Raw genomic sequence first — 17,705 nt, 5'->3', positions numbered from 1 at the left:
TCCCCGCACGTCACAAGCGACGGTCCAATCACAGCGGCGCCGGCGCACATCAAAGGGGCGGGCCACGCCTCCCGGCGGCTCCCGAGGCTCCGCGAGCGCCAGAGGAGGTGGGATTGGGTGTCGCGGAGAAGGGAAGGAGGTGGAGAGCGAGCTTAGCTCTTTGGAGGAACGTGGGTGAGGGCACCCTCATTGGAGTGGATGCGGGGTTCTGCCTAAGTCCCCGCCCACATTCCCCGGAGTGCCAGGGCTGTGAACTTTCAACTGCCGCTTCCAGGGCTCGGATGCCTGAGGTGTGCAGAAATGCACCCCGACATCCAGCTCTCATTCGGTTCTTCGCCCCTAAGCCCAGTGAGAGGCACCGGTTGACCAAGCTAAGGGAAAGCAGTTCCACTGTCCCGCTCCCACGAGCGTTTAGCTGGGTGCCCTCTGCCCAGCAGGCGGAGTCACAGCGCCCCATTCTGGCCTTTGGGACCCTTCCCAGGTTACAGGGTACAGGGGATTGCCAGGAAAGACTCCCACTCCCCTACCCTGTAAACACTGAGTTGAGGACCAAACAATTTGCCCCTTTGCGAGTGCTGTTGTTAACTAAAATACGCACCTACTCTGCCGCTTCTTAAGTGTCTGTTCCCAGCCACGTTCCCTCATCCCCCTTCTGCCCTCCCAGCCTGGTGGTGAGAAGGAGAGGAGATTCTGTTTCCAGAGGAAAGAGGTGATGCTTATATTTACTGAGAACGTACTACGAACGGGACACTGCACTTGGCCGCTGCACTCGTGGCTGAATGTTCACAACACTCAGGAGAAACTTTTGCCTGAGTTGAAGCCCACGCACACCTGACTCATGGGATCACAAGGGGGCCGCGTGAGTGGGGAGAATGTAGGTGGCCCCAAGCCTGGTCCTACCTTCAGTCTTCCCTAAGTCTCCCCTGCTCCAGTCCTTGAAGACAGCCAGCAAACGTAAAGGCCCTGAGTGATCTGAGAGCCGATGGGGCTGGAGAGCAGAGGAAGTGAGGGTCAGCATGGAATTACCCTAATCTCTGTGCCAGGTCTGGGGATACAGGCACGAACAGGGCACATGTGTGTCATGTTTCTGTTACCAGAAAGGATCTTGGCCCTGAGCAGGTCTGCCTAGTTCTTGACTTCGTGCAGGAAAAATTTCACAACACTAATCCAGGTGAATTTGAGAGGACTTTTATTAAAAGCTGGGGACAGTGGAACAAGGAAGGGCTGGGGAGATGAGCTTAGACGGGTCTGCTTTGGCTCACTAAGAAGTCAGAGAAAAGAGGGCCTTGGGGACAGGTCCAGGGGGTTTGTCTGGAATGAACTGTCACTGCCCCTTGCTGCCCTTTTTGCAAGCCTCATGGGGTCCTTCAGGGTTTAGGAGATGCATTCCTGGGGCATGCTCCTGGGAGGGACAGTGCTCTCTGGGGCTTCTTTTTGAGAGGTTATAAAGGTTGGGCATTTAGGAGAGGTCTTAGGAGAGGAGCTCAACAGATTATTCATTGGCTTTATGCTGATATACCCAAATGAGGTTTATTTTCTTAACTTCATCTGTCCTTGGGTGTGGTTGATAAGATGACACTAATTGGATTTCTGCTATCTGTCTCCCTGAGCAGGGTTATTTAAGCTATTTACCTTCTGTTTGGGGAGAAGTGCATACCATTTACTCTTAAGTGTCCTTGGTTTAGGGAAGATAGGATTTACTAGATGGCTGCAAACTGCTGTTTAACTATCCTTGTTTCCCTATTCCGCGTGTCGTGACTCACTAGTCTGTCTCATTTCCACATATACAAAGGGAAACAAATACTTTAAAGCTGCCAACCTTAGAGACAAAGCTGCTGTCTGAGGAATGGCTCAGCGGTTAGAGCATCAGCCTGCGGACCAGAGTCCTGGGTTCAATTCTGGTCAAGGGCATGTACCTCGGTTGCAGTTCGTTCCCGTCCCCAGCCTGGGTTGGGGTTGTGCGGGAGGCAGTGAGTTGATGTGTTTCTCTTGCATTGATATTTCTCTCTCTTTCTCTCTCCCTCCCTCTACTCTATCTGAGGATAAAATGGAAAAATGTCCTCCGGTGAGGATTAAAATAAAAGCTGCCAACCTGATCCTTAAGAGCCTTGACAGTAATTCCCAGTGCCCCAACTCCTGAAACTGGCTTGCTGTTTCACTTCATCTCAGCCCTTTTTACTCCTCACCCTTTCTTCCAGCTCCACAATACATCCTGCTCTTTCCTTGGAACCTCCTCAGAATATGCCTGTTTCGTGTGCTGGTCTAGCTCAGCCTCAGCATCATTCTTGCCCTGTTATGCATCCCAGAGCTCCTTTCAGTACACTGATCATGCACTAAAACACACAGTAAGTGCTGTGAATATTTCCCCATGTATCAGTTCACGTAACCCTCACCATCCTATGACCCGGGTGTACAGCTCATTTTATTGTTGAGAAATCAAAGCACAGAAAGTTGAGCTGGCCCAAGTTCATCTACCTGGTGAATGGTAGGGCGGGGTTTCCAATCTGGTGCCTTAACTGTTCCTACACCATCCCTCACATTTGGTGTTTGCTACCCCTACTCACCTGTAAGCAGCATGAGGGTGGAGATCTTGTTTGTTTAAGTTTATTTTTTTTATCCTCACCCCAGGACATTTTCCCATTTTTTGTTCAGAGTGGGAGGGAGAGAGAAGAAGAGAGAGAGAGAAACATCGACGTGAACGGGACACATCAAGTGGCTGCCACCTGCACGACCAACCAGGGCTGGGGACAAACTGCAACCGAGGTACATGCCCCTAGTGAGAACTGAACCCGGGTCTCTCTGGACCACAGGCCGACGCTCTAACCGCTGAGCCAAACTGGCCAGGGCTCTTGTTTGTTTATTAATGTCCCCCTAGTCCCTAGCATATAGACTCTGTACACAGTAGGTCTTGGATATTTGTTATTGAATAAAAAATCACTCTGTGCCCAGCCCGTGTGGCTTACTGGTTGAGCATCAACCCATGCACTAAGAGGTCGCCGTTCGATTCCTGGTCAGGGCACATGCCCAGGTTGTGGGCCCGATCCCCAGTGGGGGCATGCAGGAGGGGGCCAATTGATGTTCTCTCTCATTGATGTTTCTATCTCTCTCTCCCTCTCCCTTCCTCTCTCTCTAAAATCAATAAAGAAAATATATTTTAAAAAATCACCCTGGTCGGTGTGTCTCAGTGGTTAGAGCATCAACCAGAGCACCCAAGGGTCACAGGTTCGATTCTGGTCAAGGGCATGTACCTGGATTGCAGGTTCGACCCCCAGCCTCCATTAGGGATGCATGCAAGAGGCAACCAAGTCTCTCTCACATCTGATGTTTCTCTCTCTCTCTTTCCTTCCTTCCCTTTCTCTTTAAAAATCAATGGAAAAAATCTCCTAGGGTGAAGATTAAAAAAAAGTCTCTGCTGCATTCCATTTGCATTTCCTCATTCCATACTAATGAGTCACTTCAGTATTACCCCCATTTTACAACAGGAAAATTGAGACTCAGAGAGATCAAATGATTTGCTCGGGGTCACACACCCCTGGCACGAGATTCAAATGTTGACTCGTTTGATGCAATTAACAGCCTTTCCCACCTTGTTTCTAAATTCACTGATGGGGTTGGGGAAGGGATGGGCTGATAACTTTGTTTTGCCTCCTATCCTGAGTTCTTACTGCTCAACTCTGCCTTCCAGTGATGGGACTACCGAAGTTCTCAGGAACTGTGGGTCAAGAGCCTTTGTGGAGGAAATATAGAAACTCCTGTTTCTTCCTAAACTAAACTTCTCAGGACACACTCCTATCTGTCTTTAAACTTCCCCCTTTCATTGTGCCAGTGAGTAAGTTGGATGATTAGCCATGTGCCTAAAGATAGGGATAGAGCCCGGCCAGTGTGGCTCAGTGGTTGAGCCTCGACCAAGAGGTCGCCGGTTTGATTCCCAGTCAGGACACATGCTCATGTGTGGGCCCGCTCCCCAGTGGGGGGCATGCAGCAGGCAGCCAATCGATGTTCTCTCTCATCGATGTTTCTATCTCTCTCTCTCTCTAAAAATCAAAAAAGAGGGGTCAGAAATGGAATGAGGATCCTACCTCCCACCCACATCCCAGCTCCCCCAGATTGAGGCCTGAGCTTCCTCTGGTGTGGGGTTCACTTTAGGGCTCAGGTCAGTCGTTGTGTCAGAGAACTAGTTCACCCAGCTGGTGAGAGGGAGTCATCGTGAGGCGACAGATATAGAGGTCCCTGGCGAACCCTGACTCAGACAGCCCGGAATGGAGCCCTCCAGCTGGTCCTCACAGAGGGTGTGACTCTTGCCCAAGGTTTGGGTGTTAGAGTCAGGGAGGCCAGAAATCTAGAACGTGGCCTCCCGCTCTCCAATCAGCCTGGGGGAGCGGAGGGGCAAGGGTGAGGGAAGGGCAGATTTGCCCAAGTCTGTTCACCTGAGGAAGGACCAACTGGGTGCCAGGTACATAATCCCTGCAGCAATCCCAGCAAGAGGGGTTTTAGTATTGCTGTTTTTACAAATAAGAAAGCAGAAGCTTGGGGACATTAAGAAAGCACCTTGCCCAAGCATGCTGTGTAGCAAGTGGTGGTCAGCACAGATGTTGATGTCTCCACTTCTCTGTCTGCAGAAGACACAGGGCCTTCAGTGATCTGGTGGCTGACGTGGGTAGACTTAGTGGGAAAGACCACCCGGGTGTACCTGTTTCGGCAGTTCTATAAGATCTGCTGTGGGATGCTCTGAGTCTACGGCATTGTGCTGGGGTAAGGGAACAAGGCTGAACAAATCCCTTTCCAGGTCTCTTGTCTCCGCCCCAGACTACAGTCTCTAACACTGGAGCACCTCCTGTGTGCCAAGCAGTGTTCTAAAAGGCTCAGCTCTCTTCATTCTCATGTTAATCCTGTGACAGATCAGTTTTCCCATTTTACAGATGAGAATAATGAGGCACAAAGTGGTAACATGATTTGTCCAAGACCACAGGGCTAGGAAGTTGCAGAGCTACTTTTTTCTTTTCTTTTTTTCATCATTTTTCAGGACAAGTGGAATAGGGAAACAGACAGATAGTGAAATAGCAGTTTGCAAACATACAGAAAATGTAAGTGCCAAGCAGTGTGCAGACATCTAGTAAATCCTATCGTCCCTAAACATTTAAGAGTAAATGGTTTGCATTTCTTCTCCCTAACCAGAAGATAATAGCTTAAATCACTCTACTCAGGGAGACAGCAGAAATCCATTTTAGTGCCATTTGCCAACCTCATCCAAGGACAGATGAATTTGAGAGAATAAATCTCGCCTGGTGTGGCTCAGTGGTTGAGCATCGACCCATGCACCAAGAGGTCGCTGGTTTGATTCTCGGTCAGGGCACATGCCCAGGTTGTGGGCCCGATCCCCAGTGTGGGGCATGCAGGAAGTAGTCAATCGATGTTCTCTCTCATCGATGTTTCTATCTCTCTCTCCCTCTCCCTTCCTTTCTCTCTAAAATCAATAATAATAATAATAATAATAATAATAAAACCCAACTCCTCAAAGCAAAGATCCCAGCGTGTGCTCTCCTTCCCAGAAGCACACCTTGCCTCCCCGACCCTTCCCCTACAGGCGTGCATCTCCTAAACCCTAGGGACCCAGAAGGCTTGCAAACAAGACAGCAATGGGCAGTGGCAGTTTCATCCCAGAAAAACTGCCTGTTTGTCCCCTGAGCCTGTCCCCAAGGCCCCTTTTTCTTTGACTTTTTTTTTTTTAATCCTCACCCGAGGATATTTTTTTTGCATTTTTTGTTCAGACAGAGCGGGAGGAAGAGAGAGAGAGAGAAACATCGATGTGAAGGGACACATAGAGTGGCTGCCACCCGCACGACCAACCAGGGCCGGGGACAAACTGCAACCGAGGTACGTGCCCCTAGCGGGAACCGAACCCGGGTCTCTCTGTACCGCAGGCCGACGCTCTAACCGCTGAGCCAAACCGGCCAGGGCTTCTTTGACTTTTTAGTGAGCCAAAGCAGAGCAGCCTAGGCTCATTTCCCTGGCCTTTCTTTGTTTCACTGTCCTCATCTTTATTTTAAAATATTTATTGAGCATCTACTGCATTCCAAACATTATTCTTATTTTATTTATTTATTATTATTACTTTTTTTTTTTTTCCATTTTTTGTACAGATAGCGTGGGAGGGAGAGAGAGGAAGGGAGAGAGAGAGAGAAACATCGACGTGAAGGGACACATCGAGTGGCTGCCACCCGCACGACCAACCAGGGCCGGGGACAAACTGCAACCGAGGTACGTGCCCTTAGCGGGAAACGAACCTGGGTCTCTCCCGACCGCAGGCCGACGCTCTAACCGCTGAGCCAAACTGGCCAGGGCTTATTACTTTTTTTAATACTCACCCGAGGATATTTTTTCATTTATCTTCAGATAGATTTGAAAGGAGGGAGGGACAGACAGAGAGAGAGAGAGAAACATCAATGTGAGAGAGACACATCGATTGGTTGCCTCCTTCATGACCCCTACTAGGGCCGGGGATAGAACCTGCAACTCAGGGATGTGTCCTTGACCCAGAATCAAACCCATGATTTACTGTCCCCATCTTTAATTTTTTAAAAAACCTCCAAAATTTACCTGGACTCGTGCTGTAACTTTTCCTGCATGAAGTCAAGAACCCACACTAAGGGCTGACCCTAGGCAGACCTGACAAGGGCCAGGTCCCCTTTCTGGTAACACTGTTTTTCACTAGACCGTCACATGGCCTGCCTTTGAAGTGTCTGGGGTGTGTGTGTGTGTGTGTGTGTGTGTATCCAAAATGTGTTTATTGGGATGGTTCCCCACTCATCTGGATTCGGGGCGCTTTTAGTGCTGCTTCCTTCTGAAGGAGCCTCCCCTGGAAGCCTCGTCTTCCCTCCTGTCGGCTGCCTGAGGGCAATGGAGCCGCTGACACGTGAAAGCACCGTTTGTGCAGGGCCGAGGACGGGTGCTTTTATAGCATCCTGAGCATTTCGCATTTAGACTCCATGAAGTAGGAACTGGGGCTCTGTACCAAATGCTTCTTCTTGTATTTCCTCTTCTCTTCTGGAGAGGGATGAAGGGGATCCTTAGCGAGAGGCATATTGTCATGAGAGACTGTCAGCTCTGGAAAGGTGAAGTGTCTGGGTTTTGAGTGGCCCTTCTGTGCCGTCCTACCCATCCTTGGTCTTTGGAAGAATCTGATGATAAAAGATCAAGGCTCCTATCTTCAGAGCTGGCTCCCACCAGCAGCTGTAGGCAGTCTCCTGCTCTCCGAGTCATCTTTACAATGCAGTGTTCATTAGTTTGTGCTTTCGTTCATTCAACAAGTATTAACTGCATCCGGCAATGGGAGAGACGATATCGAATAAGATGCAGACCCTGCCCTCAAGGAGCTTATAGTCTAGAAAGGGGACCAGAGATGCAAACAAGCCTTCCCAAAAGAGTGTCTAGCAAGACTAACTGTGCTGGTGACCACAGGGCAATTCCGCAGGCAAGGCGGCTGGGACCTGAGGTCCCTCCAACATAAAGAGGAGGCTCCTAACCATCTGGAGATGCCCCATCCTGACCACTCTCCTTCCTGTCTCACTTCAACTCCTGTCCTTGGTTGTGCCGGCTGCTCCCTCCCGTTTCCTCTCCACCTCTCTCTCCTGTGCAGCCTGGAGACAACCCTTATCTGCATCTTTCCTTCCCTGCTGTCCCCAGTTCCAGCCCTGTCCCGTACAACAGACTTACCTGATCATAGCTGTTACAGAGAACACCACAGGCCCCAAATGACCTCATACCTGACCTAATTGCGGTTTCAACCTTTCCCAGAAATGTAATCTTTTTTGTTGTTGTTAATCCTCATAGAAGTATATTTTTTCCATTGATTTTTAGAGTGGAAGTGTAGGAGATGGTGGGGGGCAGGGACAGAGAGAGAGAGAGAGAGAGAAACATCCAACTGAGAGAGACACATCTATTGTTTGCCTCCTGAACTTGTCCGGACCAGGGCAGGGATCGAACCTGCAACCCAGGCACAGTGCGCTTGACCCGGAATCAAACCCTTGACCCTTTGGTGCAAGGGCAAACACCCTAACCACTGTGCCACACCGGCCAGGGCCAGAAATGTAATCTTACTCAACCTGTCTGGAACTTTCTGGTCAAGCACCAGTAAGGTAATCTGTCACATGGACCCTCTCCATCCCCCATAGGAAGGAGAAGCAATCCGCATTATAAAAACCCTTCCCTTTCTCTACCCCACAAAAACAGATGTCCCAACCCCCAAATAATCCTTTCTCTTCTTTTGTTAAGAGCTCCCTTGCCCCACCCTTCGTATAAACCTTCCATTTGTACAACCCCTTCCAGTTGCTAGGTGGGAAGCCAGCTGCCTGATTCATGAATTGCTTCAGAAAGCCCATTAGATCCTCAAATTTACTTGGCTGAATTTTTTTCTTTTCTTTATTGATTTTAGAAGGAGAAGAAAAAGAGAGAGATGAAAACATCAATTGGCCTCCTCCCGCATGCCCCCCCCACTGGGGATCGGCCTGCAACCTGGGCCTGTGTCCTGACCGGGAATCAACCAGCGACCTCTCGGTGCATGGGTCGATGCTCAACCAGTGAGCCACACCGGCTGGGCTGAATTTTGTTTTTTAGAAGAGCTGTCCACTGCTCTCCCTCAATGAGCAGCGGGGATGAGGAGTACCATGGCAGAGGGAACGGGACAGAGAAGAGAGCAAACAAACAGACCCCCTTTGGAGCAAGGGCAAACACAGCAAGGGGAGTGGAGCAGGCAAGCCCCAGCCTCCTGGGATGGAAAGGGCCACGTACTAACCCTGACAAGCTCAGGGGAGGCCGGCATGGTGGCCTTACAAATTCAGAGACCTAAAATAACCACCAAGAATGGCCTGAAATGCAAACTTTTAAACTGAAAGCAGTTTATGGTGGGTAGTCCTGTCCTAGACCTGTATCTTCCCTGACAAAGGTCAACTTTCACCTTAATGGAGCCTGTTGTCTTTTTGCATCTACGGTAACATACCTTTGGAATGTCAGGGTAGCGTCCCTTTTCCCAGACCCCTCAGGGCACAACCAAGGCACCAGGGTGGTGACCACAAATCCCCTCATTGTTATTATTTTCACGGTAATTTTGTTGACTGTTAACTATCCTGTATCCCCCTATGTAAAAGATGTATGTGCCTATCATTTTACTTTTTATCCAATCCCAGACGTTTCCCCACTTGGCTTTCTCCCGCCTCCCTAATCTATCACCAATGGATTTCTTGTAACTCTTTTTTGTTGTTGTTAATCCTCACCCAAGGATATTCTTCCATTAATTTTTAGAGTGGAAGGGAGGGAGGGGAAGAAAGAGAGAGAAAGAAACGTTGATGTGAGAGAGACACATTGATCGATTGCCCACCCTCAGGACCCCCACTGGGGCCAGGGATAGAATCTGCAACCCAGGTAGGTGCCCTTGACCAGAAATTGAACTGTGACTCTTTGGTGCATTTGCAACCGCTAAGCCAAACCGGCCAGGGCTCGCCTTCCCTTCGGACTGTAATGTATAAAACAAGGCGCAAAGCCGCCATCTCTGGAGCATTATCTCAATCTCTTTAGGTTTTGCTTCTCGGAAATTGTCGACAGTTTTGGCTCCAGTAAGCACAAAAATTCTTCACAGGTTTGAATGTTTCTTACATTGACACTCCCCTCGGGGCCAGCAAGTCCTTTCTCTCTGACTCAAATCCCACCTGTTGGGGTATTTTCTCTCATTTGGCTGCTGAGTGTCCCAAGAATTAAGAGCCTGGAAGCTTTGTTCCAAAGAAGAAAGAAAAGCTGAGTTCTTACAGGGAAAACACATTCTTGAGAAGACTCTGTCCTGCTCTCTTCGCCTCTAGATTGATCTGAGATGATAATCTTCTAGATGATCAGTGGTCTGGATACCTGAACATTCTTTCCTTAGTCTTTCATGGGGGTAACCAGAGAATCATCTGGAGATATGTAAATCCAGGCATTGACATAGGACTGAAAAGTTCAACAATTTAAGTTTCAAGTTAATACACGAACAGAATCATTTCCTCATGCCTCAACCTACTTGATGTTAGAAATTTAGCAGCTTGACTCTAGTGTGTTGTATTTCTTTCTCTTTTTTTTTTATCATCACCTGAGGACATTTTTCCATTTTTCGTTCAGAGAGAGTGGGAGGGAGGGAGAGAGAGAGAGAAACATTGACGTGAAAGGGACACATCAAGTGGCTGCCACCCGCACGACCCAACCAGGGCCGGTGACAAACTGCAACCAAGGTACACGCCCTTAGTGGGAATCGAACCCGGGTGTCTCCGGACCGCAGGCCGACGCTCCAACCGCTGAGCCAAACTGGCCAGGGCTCTGTTGTATTTCTTCACTCTGTTCCTCATGAGGCACCCTCCTCCTGTGCAACAGCTATTAAGAGATTTGAAATCTGCCACTCCAGTTCCTTAGTCTGCAGAAGTCACATGAAAGAACAAGGTGTTTAGTCTCTGCCTGCCACATATCCCTGGCTACTTCTGCTGCTGCATCTCACGTCCCTTTCCTCACCCTGCTCTGTGCGCTCTAAGCACACTAGTCTTTCAAACTTTCTGATGTGTTACCACAGGCCCTTTGCACTTGTTGTGTGTCAGACACTGGCACACTCTGTCCAGAGTACTTCCCATCCCATCATGGCCTCTCTTTGAGTTCAGGTTCAGTTCTTATATCACTTCTAAAAGGAAATTTGTCCTGTCCCCCTCTCCCCAATATCAGAACCTCCCATTAAAAATCTTCAGAGGGTCCTGGCCGGTTTGGCTCAGTGGTTAGCACTGGCCTGCGGACCAAAGAGTTGCAGGTTTGATTCCAGTCAAGGGCACGTACCTCGGTTGCGATTTGTCCCCGGCCCTGGTCTGGGTCGTAGGAGAGGCAGCCAGTCGATGTGTCTCTCTCATGCTAATGTTCCTCTTCTCTCTCTCTCTCTCTCTCCCACTCTGTCTGAAAATAAATAGAAAAATATCCTTGGGCGAAGATTAAAAAAAAAAATCTTCAGAGAACCACATATTTCTGGATTTCTGGGTAATTGATAATATCTACTTCCTATCAGACTGTCAGCTCCAAGAGGCATGGGACCATAGCGGGTTTACTCCCATGGCGACCCCAGCACCTAGCACAGGCCTTGACCGAGAGAAGTTGCTCAATAATTTGTTGCCTGGCCCTGGGCAGTTTGGCTCAGCGGTTGGAGCATCGGCCTGCGGTCCAGAGAGACCCGGGTTCAGTTCCCGCTAAGGGCATGTACCTCGGTTGCAGTTTGTCCCCGGCCCTGGTTGGTCGTGCGGGTGGCAGCCACTCGATGTATCCCTTTCACGTAGATGTTTCTCTCTTTCTCTCCCTCCCACTATCTGAACAAAAACTGGAAAAATGTCCTCGGGTGAGGAGGAAAAAAAAATAATAATAATTTGTTGCCTGGGTGATTGCAGAATTCTCCGTCCAGCCTACTTGTGTAGGCTGTGAACTTAGGCCTTGAATGAACCCAGAGTGAACCTTCCCGGCCTTAGGCGTGTGGTAACTTGGCCTACTGACTGCGGCTATGCTGAGGACAACCCTGGCAGCTCTGCATGTTTTTACCTTCTTTTAAGCAAACTGCCCCACCCAGGAATCTCCCATCCTTAAGGCAGGTCTGTGCCTTGAGGGTAGGTGGAAATAATAATTCCATTTCTTTTGCCAATCCACGTGTACCCACCAGAATAAGAGTCCTTCATGTTTGTGTACGTCTTGTTTTTAGTAGACTTTATAGCTTACAAAACACTCTGTAATTCATGATAATGTCCTGATGAGGCAAATGAACCTGAGAGAGGTTGGGTGACAAGTCCAAGTTCATATAGTTAGTAAGGTGGCCAAGGCAAAACTTGAACACAGGTCTTTTGAAGCCAGCCAGTTTCCTGAAGGCAAGTATACAAGTGCTGTTAACCAGCAAAAATTCCAAGATTCTGGCCTTTTGGGCAATTACTTAATTCTTTCTTTTTTTCTCATTCATTCCTTCATGCATGCATTCATTCATTTGTTCAGGAGACACAGCCCCGGTCACTGCCTTTAAGGAGGCCACAGTTCAGTGCTAGCATTTGGAAGCTACGGTCCTTTGTGGATGTCCTGAGCTTATTATATATACTTTTTTGGTGTTTATGTACAAATTTGCATTTGTCTGGACCACATGACCGACCTTAGACAGCTCCTCTCAGCCACTGCTCTCGGAAAATCAAACATATAGAGACACACATACACACACATTCACACCAACATTCTGCCCATGACGACTGCGCTGGGGAGGGTGTGTGTGTGTCAGACACTGATGCTTACACCCCCATTCTTTAATCCCCACAACAAGTCTGTGAGTTTGGGAACTTGCCCAAGTTCACACAGCTGGAAAGAGGTGGAGCCAAATTATAAAAGGGCATCGCGGGTGGGGGCAGGGAGTTGGGGAAAGCTGAATGTGTTTCAGGTCTTTCAGGGATGCGGCAGTGGTCAGGGCTACCAGCTCTCTGTGAGAACTGAAGCCCACACTAGGCCTTCTGATGAAATCAGTCCTTTTTCACTTTGACAGCTCTTTCTTGAGCATCTTCGGTATGCCAGGTTGTGTGGGGATTGTGGCAGCCAGCCCCCAGGATGGCCCCAGTGTCTGCACCTGCTGTCTGCACCTGTGCAGTCCCCTCCCCCACGTGGGTCTGTGTGCAGGTGGCGTTGTGCAGAAGCCAAGGCACATCTCTCCCGATACAGGTGTAAGACGGGTTTCTGGGTGCTCTCTCACTCTCCGGTTCCCTCCGGTTTGGATCACTGCTCCAGGGGAGGCAGGCTGCCAGGTTGTGGACAGCCCTCGAGGGAGGCCCACAGGGCAGGGTATTGGAGCCTCCACCCTGAAGAAGCCTGCAGACCTGAGGCCTGCCCCCAACCAATGAGTGAACTTGGATGCAGACCCTCCAGCCCTCTTCAGGCCCTAAGATGACTGCAACTTGATGAGGATTCCGGGCTCCCAGAAACTGTGGGAGAGAAGTCATGCTTGTTTCAGCTGCTAAATTATTAATTTATTTATGTTAATCCTCACCAGAGGATATTTTTCTATTTTTTATTTTATTTTATTTTATTTGATAGAATGGAAGGGAGGGAGAGAGAAACATCGATGTGAGAGAGACACATCGATTGGTTGCCTCCTGCATGACCCCCAACCCGGGCCGGGGGATTGAACCCGAAACCCAGGTACGTGCCGTTGACCGGGAATCAAACCTGAGGCCCTTTGGTCCTCGGGCCTACGCTCTAACCACTGAGCAAAACTGGCCAGGGCAAAGCTGCTAAATTTTTAGGGTAATCTATTTTATAGTGATAGAGAACTAAAGCAGAGTTCTGTCTGTAAACACAACTGCCATGGTTCTTACATTCTATGGAAAGCAGACATAGTGGAAGGGAAAAAGGGAGGGAGGACCCTGGCCAGTTTGGCTCAGCGGTTAGAGCGTCGGCCTTAGGTTCAGAAAGACCTGGGTTCGGTTCCCGCTAAGGGCATGTACCTCGGTTGCAGTTTGTCCCCAGCCCTGGTTAGGTTGTGCGGGTGGCAACCACTCGATGTGTCCCTTTCACGTCGATGTTTCTCTCCCTCTCTTCCTCTCTTTCCCTCCCATTCTATCTGAACAAAAAATGGAAAAATGTCCTCAGGTGAGGATAAAAAAAAAAAAAAAAGGGAGGGAGGGAGGGGAGGAGGGAGAGAAAGAACCCGGAGAAAAATAACTCAGGGACATGGGGTCGGAGTGAAGGAGGTTCAATTTATTTTATTTTTTTGCATTTATCTTCAGATAGAGCAGGAGGGAGAGAGGGAGGAAGAGAGAGAGAGAAACATCGATGTGAGAGAGACACATCAAGTGGTTGCCACCCACATGACCCCAACCAGGGCTGGGGACAAACTGCAACCGAGGTATATGCTCTTAGTGGGAACCAAACCTGGGACTCTGGTACGCAGGTCGACATTCTAACTGCTGAGCCAAATCATCAGGGCAAGGAGGTTCAATTTAAATAGGGTGACCAGGGAAGGTCTGTCTGAAAAGGGGCCGGTTACACACAGAACTGAGGGAGTGGGCCCTGTAGAAATCTAAGGGGAATATTATCCAGGCAGAGGATATGCTACCTGGCCAGGTAGCTCAGCTGGTTAGAGCATCGTCCTGATATGCCAAGGTTGTGGGTTCGATCCCTGGTCAGGACACATATAAGAAGCAACCAATAAATGCATAAATATGCTGAACAACAAATTGACGTTTCTCTCTTTGAGATGAGAATATTCTGGATCATGTGATGCACCCAGCCAGCGTAGTTTGTATGTTTTGCCACTAGATTGATTGTCCTCACCAGACCTGGCTTTGGCCACCTCATGATGTGACCTCCAGGAGCAGGGAAGTGGGGTGCTGAGCCCCCACAGCTCTCTTCCTAAAAGACCTGGGTTCTAGACACTGGCTACATAGCTGTATTCCTGGGACTGGGTCTCATGTTCTCAGAGGGTGGAAACAGATGCAGTGACCATATTTCCCAGCCTCCAGGTGATCTGGGACAAATTCAAGTGACACTGCAGGATGAGAGAAATGACAAAGGAATGCACTTTGGACGCAGAGAGACTTAAATTTCTGAGCTCCTCCAGAATGTATAGGGATAACGGGGTAATAATCTGACTCCAGCCTCATTGCTGTAGTTGTAGGTTATTCTTTGCAGTTTCCTCTTTGGAGCAAGTAAAATACATAGTGTATCTCTGTGTCATAGCAGAAAGTGTCAAAATAACCTGCCCTGCCCGTGGGCACGCACACCCACCTTGCCTTTTAGTAACAGATTTGTTGCTTGGAAGTGACTCATGGCCTGAGGACTCCCTTTTTCTGTGCCCTCCTCCTTCTCAAGCCAAAGATGCCCTGCTGTCCGACAGTGCATCCTCAGAGCTCCTGGGGGTCCCTCCCCAGCAGGCCAATGGCCAGAGCAGCCATATCTTCCAGATCAGATGGACAGACAGTGCAGCAGACCTGATGTTGTGCTTAGAGGACAAAGGGACCAAACGCTGAAGCCGAGGCTTTCTGGGAAAATGAAGAGCACAAAGTAGCAGACACCCCCCAAAGCAGCAAACACTCATCCTGAAGGGGCAGAGGCGTCCTTCATTTATTCACCCATGTGTTCTTTCAACACATCTTCCTGGAATACCTACTGTGTACTAGGACTGGGCGAGGTGCTGGGGAAACAATGTGAGCAGAGTTCCTGCCCCAGTTTGATTTTTTTTTTCTTTATTATTTTAGAGAGAGAGAGAGGAAAGGATAGGAGAGAGAGATAGAAACATCAATGAGAGAGAACATTGATTGGCTGCCTCCTGCATGCCCCCCACTGGGGATGGGGCCCACAACTTGGGCATGTGTCCTGACCGGGAATCAAACTGATGACCTCTTGGTGCATGGGTCGACACTCAACCACTGAGCCACACTGGCCGGTCAACTACCCTAGTTTGTAGTCAGCTAGGGAGACAGGTGCATAGACAAGGGCCTTGTGCTTCTGGTGAACATGGGAGGGACACTCATTTCAGTCCACCGGGAGGACCAGGGAGAATGTGCGTGGTGATGGTAGAGGAAGGCTCCATGAGTGACTCCTAAGTCAATACCTGCAGAATGAGTAGGAGTTAGATGAAGAGGAGAACTGTGTCCAGGCACAGGGAAAGCATGTGCAAAGGTCCTGAGGTGAGAGAAGTGGCAGAAAGGGCAGAGGAGGAGGTCTTGCAAGCTTCATCCCTAAGGGCCAGGGGAACCACTGAAGATTGGGAGCTAGAGTGACACAGTCACATTTGCATTTAAGAAATATCACTTTTGGTGCTGCTATTGACTCCCCACCCCTTTCTTGGCCCTGTGGCTGAGCAACCCAGGCTGACCCAGTGCCCAGGGTGTGGGGGAGATAATGACAGGCTCTCTTCTATCCTGTACCCCACCCCACCCCACCCCAGCAGACTTCAGGGTCAGGTTCTGAGGGCTGCTATATTGGGCTCTCGTGGGTGAGGGTTTCATACTGCCTCTGCCCACGTCGGGTCGGCTTCCCCAGGATTGAAGAGTCATTTGTATCTCCAGGGTGGCAGAGCCTCCTCCCCAGAGCCACAGTGCCCAAGATAACAGGGCAGCCTGGGAGTTGTTTATGAAAAGGCAGTCTATGGGGGGGCAGGGCCCTCGGGGACGGTGACTGCTGCCACAGATAGCAATTGGGGCGGAGAGGCTGTCTAAATTACAGCTCCCAGAATAGAGGGGCCAGAGGGAGCGGCAGGGCATCCTACCAAGGAAGCACTGGCAGCCTGCCAGGCACGTCCAGGCTCCAGTCCCTGCCACAGGCAGAGGCGGTGACCACACGCCAGTGGGCCATGGGGGATGCCATTCATCCTTGGCCAAGGCAGCTGGCAGCTGTGAGGTGGGGTCAAGTGGTGGCAGGGCCTGGGGGCTGGGAGAAAACCAGCCCAGTGTGACCTTCTGGAAAGGGTGAGGGTGGTGAGGTGAGGGACAGGCTGAGATAAGGGAGGCATATCTTGCCTGACCCCAGAGGAGACGCTCCATCACCAGCTCTGTGGATATGACAGTCACATAAGGAGTATGAGATACTGTAAAAGTAACAAAAATAACAGGCATAGCGTTAGTGGGTATGTGCCAGGCACTGCTCCAAGCAGTGACATGCATCAGCTCACCCTCACTGCTCCCCATTATTATTCCCATTTTATAGATGAGAAAACTGAGGCCCACAGAGGTCCCATACATGCCAAGCAGAGCTAGTGAGTGGTGACCTAGGACAAGAGCCCAGTTCGTCTGACTGCGAGTCAGGGAACCTGCTTAGAGCCCTCGCGTCACCAGCTTTCTCTTTACCGATCAGTCTCTGTCTGTCTCACCCCCCAGAGCCGTTGCCGGAGCCGCACGGGCAGCGTGTGTGCTGGGAAGAGCCTCAAATCCGAGGCCTGCTGAGCTGAGTGACTTAGCCACTCCCGGCCTCTGTTTCCTCCGCTGCAGGATGGAGATCATTATAGTTACCTCGTAGTGTCCTCTGAGAATCTGATGACAATATATGTACATGTCAAGTGATTATTATGTGGAAGCTGAATTTATATGTATAAAGGCAACGATTTCCAGTTGACTGGGGAGCTCACATATGCACAGCATACCCGAAGAACAGCCTTCTTCAAAATGAGGAATGACCCACCCTGGCCAGCGTGGTTCAGTTGGTTGAGTGTCATCCCGTACACCAAAAGTATGCCAGTTCGATTCCCGGTCAGGGCACATGCCTAGGTTGTGGCTTTGATCCCTGATCAGGGTACATATTGGAGGCAACCAATAAATGTTTCTCTCTCTCTCTCTCCCTCTCCCTTCCTCTCTCTGGGAAAAAAAAATCAATAAGAAAAACATAAAAAATAAATAAAATAAAATGAGGGATGACCCTTTTCTTTATCCTTGGTAAATATTTGGTTTCCCTATAAGGTGTGACAACGCAAGTCACACCTGCATTGATTTTCTGTGAGGATTTGCTGCCTTGAAACTGTTTTCCTTCAACTGCTTATACTGAGGTGCTGATTTTCAGCTCAGGCTGGGGCCCCTCCCATCCCCAAGTTCACGGCACCAGCTGTTTCCTGGACTGGGGTTCTCCATCCTGAGACACGGGCTTGGTCGGCCCCGGATGACCCTTGTCTTGGGCTTCAGGCTTTCTGAGCCTTCTGCCCTTCTATG

The sequence above is a fragment of the Molossus molossus genome, unplaced genomic scaffold (assembly GCF_014108415.1).
Source record: "Molossus molossus isolate mMolMol1 unplaced genomic scaffold, mMolMol1.p scaffold_m16_p_19, whole genome shotgun sequence".
Classification (NCBI taxonomy): domain Eukaryota; kingdom Metazoa; phylum Chordata; class Mammalia; order Chiroptera; family Molossidae; genus Molossus; species Molossus molossus.
The sequence above is the reverse complement of the archived record's forward strand: the minus strand, read 5'-3'. Positions refer to the sequence as shown.